Below are 13795 nucleotides of genomic sequence, written 5' to 3'. Positions count from 1 at the left end.
GAGCTACATCCCCGCCTCAAAACAAGACTGGTAAATGAATGCATTGTTTATTTTAAGAAAATGCAAATCGCTTACAAATACTCCGCCTTATTGAGATCCTTCCAAGGATGATAATTGTATTCCGAGTCCAAACTTTGGACAGAGATTAAGAATAGTGAGAAAGAGAGCGAGAGAGGAATGAGAGGAAGGAAGATTGAGAACTGAACTGCATTTTTTTCCAAGGATTAAGATTTAAGGCTGGGCTTTTTCTTACAATCTGTCCTTGAGACAATCACTTTCACACAGACAATCTGTCCTTGAGACAATCACACTCACACAGACAATCTGTCCTTGAGACAAACACACTCACACAGACAATCTGTCCTTGAGCCAAACACACTCACACAGACAATCTGTCCTTGAGACAATCACACTCACACAGACAATCTGTCCTTGAGACAATCACACTCACACAGACCATCTGTCCTTGAGACAAACACACTCACACAGACAATCTGTCCTTGAGACAAACACACTCACACAGACAATCTGTCCTTGAGACAAACACACTCACACAGACAATCTGTCCTTGAGACAATCACACTCACACAGACAATCTGTCCTTGAGACAAACACACTCACACAGACAATCTGTCCTTGAGACAAACACACTCACACAGACAATCTGTCCTTGAGACAAACACACTCACACAGACAATCTGTCCTTGAGACGTACACACTCACACACAGACAATCTGTCCTTGAGACAAACACACTCACACAGACAATCTGTCCTTGAGACAAACACACTCACACACAGACAATCTGTCCTTGGGACAAACACACTCACACACAGACAATCTGTCCTTGAGACAAACACACTCACACACAGACAATCTGTCCTTGAGACAAACACACTCACACACAGACCAACACTGAGAGACAAGCAGAGAGACAGATAGACACAGCAAAGAACGTCCTGAGAGTCTAAAAGAGGCAGAGAATTTAGTAATAGAGAACCGCTGGTCAGAATAATTCAGTTTCACCTTTGGATGGAGACACAGCACGGCCGTCATTGACCTCACACTACCATCCCTCGTTGTCAGCAGAGGCCGCACAGGAGTCAACTGGTTTTGACCATTTCTTGTCCTCCTAGGTGACGTACTTGGCAGCTTCCGGTCGCCCAATTGTCATTTAATTCCTTGCTGACAACGTCGCCTATCTCTCTTTCCCTCCCTAGCGCTAGCACAGAAATTGGGCGTGGAAGGAAATAAGAGAGAAATAGGGTTGAACATTGATGAATAAAATGTATTGTTGGCATTGAATTTCGTAGGGTGGAGAAAATTGGTTAAGGGGTGTGGGGGGGGGGGGGGGGAGAGAGGAAGAGAGGGAGGGAGAGAGATTGTGATGATGCTGATGATGATGGAACTTTATTTTACAAGAATGGAGGTTTAAGGCTACGCCTTTTCGTACGACCTGTCTTTAAATCTAGATAAAACAAAATTCCAATAAATAAGAGAGAGAGAGAGAGAGAGAGAGAGAGAGAGAGAGAGAGAGAGAGAGGAGCGAAAGAGAGACAGAGACAGAGCGAAAGAGAGAGACAGAGACAGAGAATCACAATTTCAACCGATTCAGATCAAACTCCAGACCTTTTACAATTCACACTCGAAATGCCACAATGCATTGGACATGCTAAAAAGGAGAAAGGAATTGGGGGAGGTGATGTGTTTGCACACCAGTAGAAAGATCGGCGTGACCGATGGTGAATGCCTGCACTTCATTCCGCTGGGCTGGACCTCGATTGATGATGTCCTCACGCCGTTGCACCTTCCCTTCCCGCTGCTTTCACTGACAAAGGTCCGGTTTAATAAGGAAATGGATCTGGCCAAATAGACTGCCTCTGTCAGTGCAAAACCGCCGTTTTTCATCCTGGCCAGATATGGCCCTCTCCGTGTAGAACCATTCAGTTCCACCAGAGCTGGACATTGTCGAATGTTTGTGACACGACGGGCACGTTTTGTGATAAACTGCGTTAACGAAGTTTGCTACAAGCTGTGGTCATTATTACAGCCCATGACAAGCTATCTAGAATGTGCGACAAAGTCTTGAGCTCTGTTCCATCCGTACGGCATCAGAGAACCGCAGTGGATTGCAGTAAGGCTTGGCTCTCACCTATGTAACTTCAGCAGGACAAACGATGCACTGCAGATTATCCCAGCCCGCTAAACGTTGCGTGAAAGGAAAACAGGCCAAGTACTCGTCATAATCCCTATCCGGCGCAGCATCAATAATATGCTGTGCGTCGTCTGTGCCGCTGAAACTGCGCAGGTATATTCTGCCCTTAAAGGCTACAGCGCACACAAGATTACCTCATGCAACCACTGACTGTCTCAGTTGGACCGGGTTGAACGCAGAGCGTACAGAACAACACGTGCAACCACTGACTGTCTCAGTTGGACCGGGTTGAACGCAGAGCGTACAGAACAACACGTGCAACACGACTGTCCCAAGCAGAGCGGGCAGAATGGGCTGGCGATGGGATGATCCCTTGTCGTGCCGCCTGATGGAAACCATTGATCTGTTTCACCTTCCCTTAGCGGGGAGAAGGACGGGGAGACTGAGACAGGGAAGCTTTCTGCTGGGCAGCAAATGCAGAAACTCCATTCACTCCCTGCGCGCATGGCTGACTCCCTGCAATGTGCAATGACGTGAATGGATGTCTTCTGCTTCAGCGCGGATATAGCGAACGCATTTCACGTGCAGCCTCACACAGACACAGTGCGGGGGTATTAAAATCATGGCACGCATTTGTCAACTGAATTACCCACTGTACAAACCCTGTACATTTATGAATCTAATAACATAACTTTTATTTGTTCGTATAAACATTGTGCACCTATGGGGCTTATGTCAGCCCGTGTGTATAAACAGTGTGCACTCGTGAATATGATGTCATAACTTATAAATAGGTATACATCAATACAATCCGATGCCATTACATTGCCGGGCAGTGACCAGAGTGCCTTTCAGTGGGGCAAGGGATCGTGAAATGTTTATTTCACGCGCTGATGGGGAAAACAGAGGGAAGGCGGGGGAGCGTGAAGATGGGGCTGTGTATGGGGCGGCCATTTTGATGGCCGATGACACGATGACCTTTTCGCCAGATTGGCCAATGAGATGACGCGCCGGGTGACAGCTTTGTGGGTGCTCTCCCCTGGCACAGAGATCAAACTCCTTCCGGTGGAGGCGCCATCACGCGCTGGCCTTTTAGCGGCTGATAAATCTCTTTCTCCGCGTCAATTAACTCCTCCCTTTCGTCCTGTGTTTAGGGACACTCCGCAGCCCTCACGCCTTGTCCTTTTAACGCCTATTTTTGTCTCCCTTTTTCTAGCGTCAAATTATGGGCGGTTTTGGTTGTGGTAGCCCAGCAGCCACAATTTGCTCTATTTCTCTTAGTGTCGCTTTCAGGAAGTATCATCATTTGCATTTTGATAAAGTGAATGCCAGTTTGCTTAGAGGACATGACGAATGATTTATTTGGATAGGGGGATTTATGCGCACGCAAGGGAAGAGAGTGAGAGAGAGAGAGAGAGAGAGAGAGAGAGAGAGAGAGAGAGAGAGAGAGAGAGGGGGAGAGAAAGATAAACAAAGAGAGAGAGAGAGGGGGGAGAGAGAGTAGAGAGGGGGTGGGGAGGAAGGGAAAGAGACGGACAGACAGACAGACAGACAGACAGAGAAGGGCCAGAGACAGGTCTACGTATGGCTGAATGTGATCGAGTGGATGCACATGCATTTCTAGCCCCTCATTATTCCCTTCTGTCAGTCTCCTTCTGACGTCATGCACGCTCTACCTCTACCCATTTTTGCATCATTCCGACTCCCTCTCTCCTTCCGCATCATCTTCCAGAGAAACACCAGATCACTGCTCAATTGGAAGCTCCGCAGTCTTACGATCAAAAGACAGGGCGGGCACAAGAAGAAGGCAAAGCATACGGGCACACACTCTGTTTGAAAGGGTGTTTTCTTGAGCTGTTATGCAATACGCTAATCTCTTTAATATTCATGATAAGACGCTTTGAAGTTGGGTGCGGGGCGGAGTGACCTGAGGCTGATGGGAGCTGAAAGTGTTGCCTGCTTGGGTACCAGGGCACCGTGACACAGCGTCTGGAAATACATTAGGCAAAAAAAAAAAATAGTCTGTTTACGGTAACCCGACCGACCCTATTTTTTTCGCGCGACCCTAGACTTTTTTTGGGCATTTGGGGAAAAAAAAAAGAAAAAAAATCTGGGTTTTTTTGCAAAATAACGTAAAAATATGGTTTTTTGGGAAAAAAAAAAAAATCCCGACCTACCGACCCTATTTTTTTGGCCTATGTTACCGTAAACAGACCTCTCTTTTTTGGCCTTAGCTTGCGTCTAGGAATGGAACCGTTTGATTCAAAATCCTTCTGCCTCAGACGTGTTCAGGACGAGTCTTGTAATGGACACCAACTGACTTATTCATGTCCGCCTCTCTCCGATTTTTTAAAGGCGAATCTTGTCGAAGTCGAAGTCACTCACACTGTCTCATTCAAATCCTTCTGTCTCAAACGTGAGCGAATCATGTCGAGCTGTCTCATTCAAATCTTTTTGTCTCAGATGTTGTGTGTGAAGAGTATCATTGAGCGGACAATAGAGCGGACCCTAAGCTCATCGCGTGCAACCATGATTTCCGGCTGGCATATGTAGTACTATAGGGGAAAGTCGCTAAACCTGGAACAGTTAAGGAGAAACAGCCGTACCAGACAAAACAATGGATATTGCAAAGCGTTCTTTTTATTGTCACATACTAGACTCTATCAGTAAATAAACGAACCACATAAAATAAAATAAAAGTCACGCAACTCATCAGACTGATCATAATAAAAATGTCTGCATTTGTTCCAGGTTGGACGCATGGGTGTTTAAAGTGGAACACTATGTTGTCAAACTCGGAACACATACAAACACACCCTGACTCTTTCTAGCTCTGTCTGTGTCTCACACACACACACATATACACCCACACACTCTCATTCACACACAAACAACCCCCCCGCGGGTTAGGGGGAAGAATTTACCCGATGCTCCCCAGCATGTCGTAAGAGGCGACTAACGGATTCTGTTTCTCCTTTTACCCTTGTTAAGTGTTTCTTGTATAGAATATAGTCCATTTTTGTAAAGATTTTAGTCAAGCAGTATGTAAGAAATGTTAGTCCTTTGTACTGGAAACTTGCATTCTCCCAGTAAGGTCATATATTGTACTACGTTGCAAGCCCCTGGAGCAAATTTTTGATTAGTACTTTTGTGAACAAGAAACAATTGACAAGTGGCTCTATCCCATCTCCCATCTTTCCCCGTCGCGATATAACCTTCGTGGTTGAAAACGACGTTAAACACCAAATAAAGAAAGAAAGAACACACAAACAAGCACACATTGCCACACACACAACATAAATAAATACGTCATAACATTTTGATTAGGCCATTTTATCTAAATATCTTTTTTTTCAACATCATATTTTGATTTTTACCAAGAAAATAACAAATCGAATAACAATTTAAGCCTTAAATGTAAAACACAAAGATAAATAAGGGCTATGTCTAAAAAGGACTGAGAAAAAAAACCTTAAAAAACAACAACAGGAAAAAATAGGCAAAGAACCGATTTCGCAGACAATGTCCTTTGTCTTCTACTGTCAGCGAAGTCATCGTGTGATTTTACTGTGTGCACTTCTGGCACTATAACATATCCTCAGGGGAGTTGGTGTCACACATGAAGCAGTACCACGAAATTTCGCAGCTTCATTTGTACCCCTCTTCTGTTGACAAATAGATATAAATGGGCTACCTGCCCAATTGACTAAAATAATGTAAAAATCATTACGCATAAAGTCTCAAAGCAAATAACTAAGAGCAGATTTAAGAACTGATTTTGCAGACACACAAAAATTGCTAAGTACAGATTTCGAAGTCCTTTTGTCCGCTGCTGTCAAAGCAGTCCTCGTGTGCCCACTGTGTGCACTTCTGGCACTGTATCATGTTCTCAGGGGAGTTGGTGCCACACATGCAGCAGTACCAAGTGCTTTCCTCCGGGATAGAACGCATCGTCGAGAATGTTCTCCTTTTTTCCCCTGATCAGAAGATATTCCCCTCTTGTTTCTCTGAGCAGAAGATTTTGTAGCTTCATTCTTTCCTCTTTTCTGTTGACCTGCACGTCTTTTTACAAGTGAAATCTCCAGCTTCTGCTTGTCAGGAGAAGATGTGATGATTTCAGATTGTTTTTTTCGTGATGTTCTCTTCGACGAGCTTGTGGTTGTGCGTTGCAGGACATCAGCAGCAGGTAAGCTTACATTTGCTGCTGACACCAAGCAATCATAATGACCAGAATCTCCATGTCCAGTGTATAAAACAACGATGGGGGTGACGTTGGCAAATTTATTTCAGCTTCAAGAATGCTATTGATTAGTTCTTGTTCTATCTCTGGTGTTAATGCAGAAGGTCTTCATGTGAACTTTACTTCTTCTTTTGCAAATTTGTACTTTTCCTTCTAAATGACTTTTAAGAGTTGTGACAGTAACACCATATTCTCTTGATGCGCAACGCAAACCCATATCTCCGTTCCACACTGCCGACAAAGCGCAGCGCCATTTCTTCTGGTAACCACCGCCGTTCGGGTCTCATAATACTGTCAAACAAATCAGTCAATCATTCAATAAAACTTATAGAAGGGAAAAACACAACAAAACCGAAAAGAGAATTGAATACGTGAATAAAACAGCAGTGTTCTTGATCTGTTTATTGTTTTATGAGGGTAAGATGGAACAGAATGCGGTAAAGCTGGAACACTGTTCCATGTTTGCCTCTCTTATGTGTTCCATCATTGCCGCATGGCACCTGCATGGATTTCGCGTTTTTCTGTTGGATACACGTGACGTTTCAAATCTTTTTCTCCGTTCAAATTATTGTAAATCTATGAAAGTGTATCACAGCAATGAACATTTTATGTGAACGTATATAGATAAAGAGTAATAATACGAATTGTAGACGGTAGAAATAAGAAGAAGAAGGAAGAAAAGTTTAAAAAACGTACCATGTTTTTGGTTTTGCCGCGGTAATCATTTTTCTTGCTGGAATAATATCAAGGAATGTCACTAGACATTTCTGCACAACAATTGTTCATGAATTGTTCCCCGTTCATCGCATATTGAGGTGTTCCAAGTTTGCCGACTGTTCCGGGATTGGCGACTTTCCCTCAGTTCTGGTCATGAAAATGGCATCGTCCGAACAGGGGCGTCATGCTGTGGGGAGAAGCACAAGCATCTCTCGTTGGCAACACAGGCCTGGAGACATGGGTCTGCCTCATCGTATTGTACGCTTTTAATTTCATTGGGGAAAAAAGTTTTTCATTTCGTGGTAATTATAGTGCGTGTGTTCGTGGGTGCCTGGATTTTCGTGTGTGGACGGGTCGACCTTTCAATTGTTTTCAACAATAATCCCACATACAACAATAATCCCACATACAACAATAATCCCAACAATAATCCCACATACAACAATAATCCCACATACAACAATCATCCCACATACAACAATAATCCCACATACAACAATAATCCCACATATGGCATGTGTTGATGAGGGAGACTTTGCTTGACAAAGTGGACAAATAACTTTGCGCTGGTTTTTTTTAATTTTTTTTAATTTTGTTTTTTTTACACACAAGATCGTTACCTGTCCCACACTGTATTTAGGTATATCGGTCAAACGCCCCTGTATGTGTATAACATAATGGCATCATAATGACAGTGTGGGACAACCAGTTATACAACTAACTCTTTCCACTGAGTTGACATATTGTGTACTAGATGAATACCCGCTTCGCCGGGTAGACGGCTTCGCCGGGAAGAAGTAGAGCCGAATACGCGGCTGCGCCGGGGACCCGGCTTTGCCGGGTGTACGCCGGCTTCGCCGGCGCACGAAGGAAGGGAGATAAACGCGCAAAACACTGGAGAAGATAAGGAAGAGTTGTGGACAGTGACCTTCTAAAAATAGTAACGGGAATATGGATGAAAGCGTTGTGGACTGTGACCTTCTAAAAATAGTAACGGGAATATGGATTGACGCCACACGAAGGAAGGGAGATAAACGCGCAAAACACTGGAGAAGATAAGGAGGAGTTACTGGGAATGGATGTAGTGGATGTACAGAAAATCGGTTCAGCGCTGCGCGCTAAGAGCACGTGTTGAAAATTCTCATCAACCAGGTTGTGTCCGGGGTCTACCTGAATATGCCCACCAAATTTGAAGCAGATCCATCGATAACTTTGGCCGTGCATCGCAAACACACACACGGACACAAGCCGTATATATATATACTAGAGGAATACCCGGCTTCGCCGGGGTGAATCGCGAGACAGAGACAGACAGCGTGGCGGTTCATCACAATCACCTCTGCAGGCGAAGTCCTGTCAAACGGGATTGAGAATTTTAGAGCTTATTTCTTAGCCTTATATTATCTGTTGTGGCTTCTCAAATGCCAGAACATACAGACAGACAAAAGCCGCTAGACCCCATCACAAACAGAACTCTACAATCCACAGGTTTTTGCCCACACACACACACACAAACACACACACAGAGAAGCCGTATATATATATATATATATATATATGTATATCTATATCTATAAATATATAGAGATAGGTGAGAGTGTATTTTTCGCGTGGCTATAAATTGATTCGACCTTTTCACTTTGACAGTAAGAACAACTTACGGGTGCAAGGGAAGCGTTCTGGACAGCGCAGTGACATTCTAAAAATAGTTACTCAGAAACGGGAATTTGGGGTGAACGGCGCGAGACAGAGACAGACAGCGTGGCGGTTCACCACAATCACCTTTGAAGGCGAAGTCCTGTCAAACGGGATTGAGAATTTTAGAGCTTATTTCTTAGCCCTATATTATCTGCTGTGGCTTCTCACATGCCAGAACATACAGACGGACTAAAGCCGCTAGACCACATCACAAACAGAACTCTACAATACACAGGTTTTTGCCCACACACACACACAAACACACACACACACACACACAGAGAAGCCGTATATATATATGCATATCTGTATCTATAAATATATAGAGATAGGTGAGAGTGTATTTTTCGCGTGGCTATAAATTGATTCGACCTTTTCACTTTGACAGTAAGAACAACTTACGGGTGCAAGGGAAGCGTTGTGGACAGCGCAGTGGACAGCGCAGTGACATTCTAAAAATAGTAATAGTAACTTACAACTGAACGGGAAAGCCACACGAAGGAAGGGAGATAAACGCCAAACACTGGAGAAGATAAGGAAGAGTTACTTATAATGGTGAAATGAACACAAAAACCAAAATCAGTTCAGCGCTGCGCGCTGAGAGCACGTGTTGAAATATCTCATCGATGATATTGTGTCCGGGGTGTAGCTGAATACGGTGTCCAAATTTGAAAAAGATCCACCGAGAACTTTGGCGTTGTGATGTGGTGTAGCGGCTATGGTGTGTCGGTATGGGGGCCCGGGTAGCTGAGGTGGAACCAAAATCGGTTCAGCGCTGCGCGCTGAGAGCACGTGTTGAAATATCGACCAGGTTGTGTCCTGTACCGGGTCAACCTGAATATGCCCACCAAATTTGAAGCAGATCCATCGAGAACTTTGGCCGTGCATGGCGAATACACAAATACACAAATACACAAATACACAAATACACAAATACACAGATACACAAACACACAGACACACACACAGACACAAGTCGTATATATATATAGATAGATGCACATTTCTTCGTTTCTCCGTTTCTTCCCCATTTCACCCTTCCCACACTTCATCCCCTGCATCCTACTCATTCTTCAGGATCATTTTAATCCTCTTGGCTCACACCAGGTTTTGCCTGAGCAACAACACAAACATCCTCGTCAACCGGATATGAACACAACGAAACGTTTTGCATATATTATATAATTTGATTAGGCGATTAGGGCGTACGCATTCAAGGCAATCTCGCTTATTAAAATTCTTGATAACCATCTGTAAGTGTTCAGTGTGGACACACCTGTGCCGAATGGATGGAACAGGAGATGTAATGAGATAAGATAACATATATTACTCTTCTTTATTAACGCATAAGCAAACAGGTGCTTTTTCACATCCAGCCCTTGCCCATTCGAGTGACTTTTCTAATGATTTTACTTTGCTAGAATACTATACGCTGATAACATGTTGAGCACAGAAATATATAAATGATCCAGATAGATTGGGACGACAATTCACACAGTGCCTGTGGCAAACATTTTTAAAATGAACGATGTACATCTGAAGAACTAAGCATGGAGGACTCTGCCGGAATGGACGTGTTTCAAGATGTGAACGCGGTATAATGTAGTGTGTGTGTGTATGTGTGTGGGTGTGGGTGTAAGTGTGTGTGTGTATGCAGTTCTGTTAGCACTCTGTTTGGTTGTTGTGTTTGAATGTATTATGTATTGAATGAACTCAAACCAAGATATATTCCTGTGTAATGCACGTGGTTGAAATACAATCTGGGCGGGGATGTAGCTCAGTCGGTAGCGCGCTGGATTTGTATCCAGTTGGCCGCTGTCAGCGTGAGTTCGTCCCCACGTTCGGCGAGAGATTTATTTCTCAGAGTCAACTTTGTGTGCAGACTCTCCTCGGTGTCCGAACACCCCCGTGTGTACACGCAAGCACAAGACCAAGTGCGCACGAAAAAGATTTTGTAATCATAAACCAGTTCGGTGGGTTATAGAAACACGAAAATACCCAGCATGCTTCCTCCGAAAACGGCGTATGGCTGCCTAAATGGCGGGGTAAAAAACGGCCATACACGTAAAATTCCACTCGTGCAAAAAACACGAGTGTATGTGGGAGTTTCAGCCCACGAACGCAGAAGAAGAAGAAGAAAAATAAAATCTTATGTCTTATGTCTTAATATGTGGACCGTCTTGCAAATCGTCACAGATGTGGCCAGGCTGTTTTACACGGGACAACAGCATCCTGTCTCTCGGACAGGTCCCGACACTCTGCAGCCTGCCGGCTTTCTAAGCCCGATGGGAATGTTTTGCTTTATTGATTTAGTGAACTATTGGCTGTGTCAGTCCGAACAGTTTGACGCTGCAGGGGCAGTAGTCAAGGTGCTGATTGTTGGTCTGTGTCAGTCCAAGTGTAACAAGAAATTCCTCCGAGGTAGGAAAAACACCCCCGTCCTTACCATTCTCACTGCCACCAACTGAGAAGGCACTGTTAACAAGTGTGGTTAAAATAAGTTATTTCCCTTTGACCATTAATATGTCCCTCTATAAGTCCTTGTAGAATGTTAATCCACCAATAACTCCCTAACCGTGTGTTTGACTGGTCCCAATTTTTGTAAGGACCGTCTCAGGAATGTATAGAACCTGTTCACCAAGTTTGGTGACGATCGGTCCGTTCATTCTTGAGATCTATATGCGAACACAAACAAACAAACAAACAAACACATCGACCGAATCCTATACACACCCCTATACCTGGGGTGTAAAGATATTGTTATTCTCTTGGTGATCGTTTGCATGTGAAGGAAGATTCCTTTAATGAAATGCTGAGACCGAGTTTATACGTGGGAGTGTTTTCAAAGGGTATCGGCTTTGCCATACTGCGGTGGCGTTTCAGTGATAGTGGTGCTAAAACCAGCGCCTGGTTGTGTCAGATCAGAAAAATTATGACAGCGATTTACGTCAGTGTTGCCCTTCCTAATTGCCGTCTGATGACATGGTCACATTTATGGGTGATATCATATCTTCTTTTTCAGTTTTTAAACTGTCATCACTTACCTGCAGACCGGCACGGTTGGCCTAGTGGTTAGGCGTCCGCCCCGTGATCGGGAGGTCGTGGGTTCGAACCCCGGCCGGGTCATACCTAAGACTTTAAAAATTGGCAATCTAGTGGTTGCTCCGCCTGGCGTCTGGCATTATGGGGTAAGTGCCAGGACTGGTTGGTCCGGTGTCAGAATAATGTGACTGGGTGAGACATGAAGCCTGTGCTGCGACTTCTGTCTTGTGTGTGGCGCACGTTAAATGTCAAAGCAGCACCGCCCTGGTATGGCCCTTCGTGGTCGGCTGGGCGTTAAGCAACAAAAAAAAACACAAAAAAAAATTACCTGCAGCTTCAGCTCAACTTTGAAAAACATTTTTGTCTTTTCTCCCGTGTTTGTGGATGTTAGTCTCAAAGAAAAACTGAACAGGAAGGGGGCGGAAGTATGTGTGTGTGTGTGGGGGGGGGGGGGTGGTGGTGCTGGGGGCGTTGCGTATATGGAGTGTGGTGAGTGGGAGTAATATTTTTGTTGTTCTAGGCAAACCCAGAAATAAAGACAGAAAGAAAGAAAGGAAGGAAAGGTCCGGGTGGGATGGGGTGGACGAAACTGCGAGGCAATGGCCGGGTATGTGTGAGGTGAGGGGGGAGGGGGGAGAGGGGAGGGGGTTCAGGACAGGCATAGTGCTGGTGCAGGCTGACGTAAATTCTACCCCACTCCTAACCTCCTTCGCCCTCCCCCTTTCTCCATCCCTTGCGTACACGCATACGCACACAGCCCCCTCCCCCTTCCATATCCTCCATACATTATCTCGCCACATGCAGTTTTATATCAGTGGAACTGCCGAGTTTGAAGCGGTGATGATGCTTTTTCAGAAGAGCTGTTCAAGATGTTTCTTTCATATATTCGTTTTGGCTTTTCAAGTTCAACTTCACGTGGAAAAATGATGTCGACTGGGCTCAAGTGGGGAGGATATACTTATTGCAAACCGTTATGTTGAGCGTTGTAAATGGAGATGGGAGTATGGAGATTGCGAGGAGAGCGACCGATATACTCTGTACGTAAACGAGACCAATATATGACGTCATTTTTCTTGTCTCAGACTGCCCGTGCAATATTCCGTTTGATGATATTCATGTACGGAGCTGTTGCGTAAGAGATAGAACAGGTGTTACACTGGCAGTCTTAGACGAAAAACTGACGTCATCTTTGTTTCGGTCACGGTTGGCCTAGTAGTAAGGCGTCCGCCCCGTGATTGGGAGGTCGTGGGTTCGAACCCCGGCTGGGTCATACCTAAGACTTTAAAATTGGCAATCTAGTGGCTGCTCCGCCTGGCGTCTGGCATTATGGGGTTAGTGCTAGGACTGATTGGTCCGGTGTCAGAATAATGTGACTGGGTGAGACATGAAGCCTGTGCTGCGACTTCTGTCTTGTGTGTGGCGCACGTTATATGTCAAAGCAGCACCGCCCTGATATGGCCCTTCGTGGTCGGCTGGGCGTTAAGCAAACAAACAAACAAACAAAATCTTTGTTTTGGTTACGTACGGTGTTAGGTCGTTCCCCTCACAACCTCCAGAGTCAGTCTGTGCGTTACGGAGCAGCGCTGTGGGAAGCACACGGTCCGACTTGTAAATCACAGCGGCTTGGAATTCCTGCAGTAGGTCTGTAGAGTATGTTTTACCTTCTGCTGCTTGTACACAAAGCTAAAAGGCGTGGTTAGGACTTTGCTTCTGGCACTGAGATAAGGTATTGCGAAGTGATGACAGCCTTGTGTGTTTGTTTGTTTTTCCCTTTCTTTTCTTCTTCTTCTTCTTTGTTTATTTTAAACTTCAAGCTATAAACTTTATTTGATTCTGTGTGGTCGAAAGACTGTCGGCGGTTGTTTTCTTTTCAGTCTTTTCCGTTAGACAAGTACGTGTTCTTTTCAGTGTTCTGCTCTTGAACCTTTCTTCAAATGTACAATT

At 44.6% G+C, this 13795-nt stretch overlaps 1 protein-coding gene across 3 annotated transcripts in view; it reads left to right on the top strand.

The window, feature by feature from the left end:
- LOC138961582 (cubilin-like) overlaps positions 1-13795 on the top strand; it is a 233462-nt gene that overhangs the window by 110327 nt on the left and 109340 nt on the right. The gene's annotated exons all lie outside the window — the stretch shown is intronic.

This window comes from Littorina saxatilis, linkage group LG3 (assembly GCF_037325665.1).
Source record: "Littorina saxatilis isolate snail1 linkage group LG3, US_GU_Lsax_2.0, whole genome shotgun sequence".
Taxonomy (NCBI): domain Eukaryota; kingdom Metazoa; phylum Mollusca; class Gastropoda; order Littorinimorpha; family Littorinidae; genus Littorina; species Littorina saxatilis.
The sequence above is the reverse complement of the archived record's forward strand: the minus strand, read 5'-3'. Positions and strand labels throughout refer to the sequence as shown.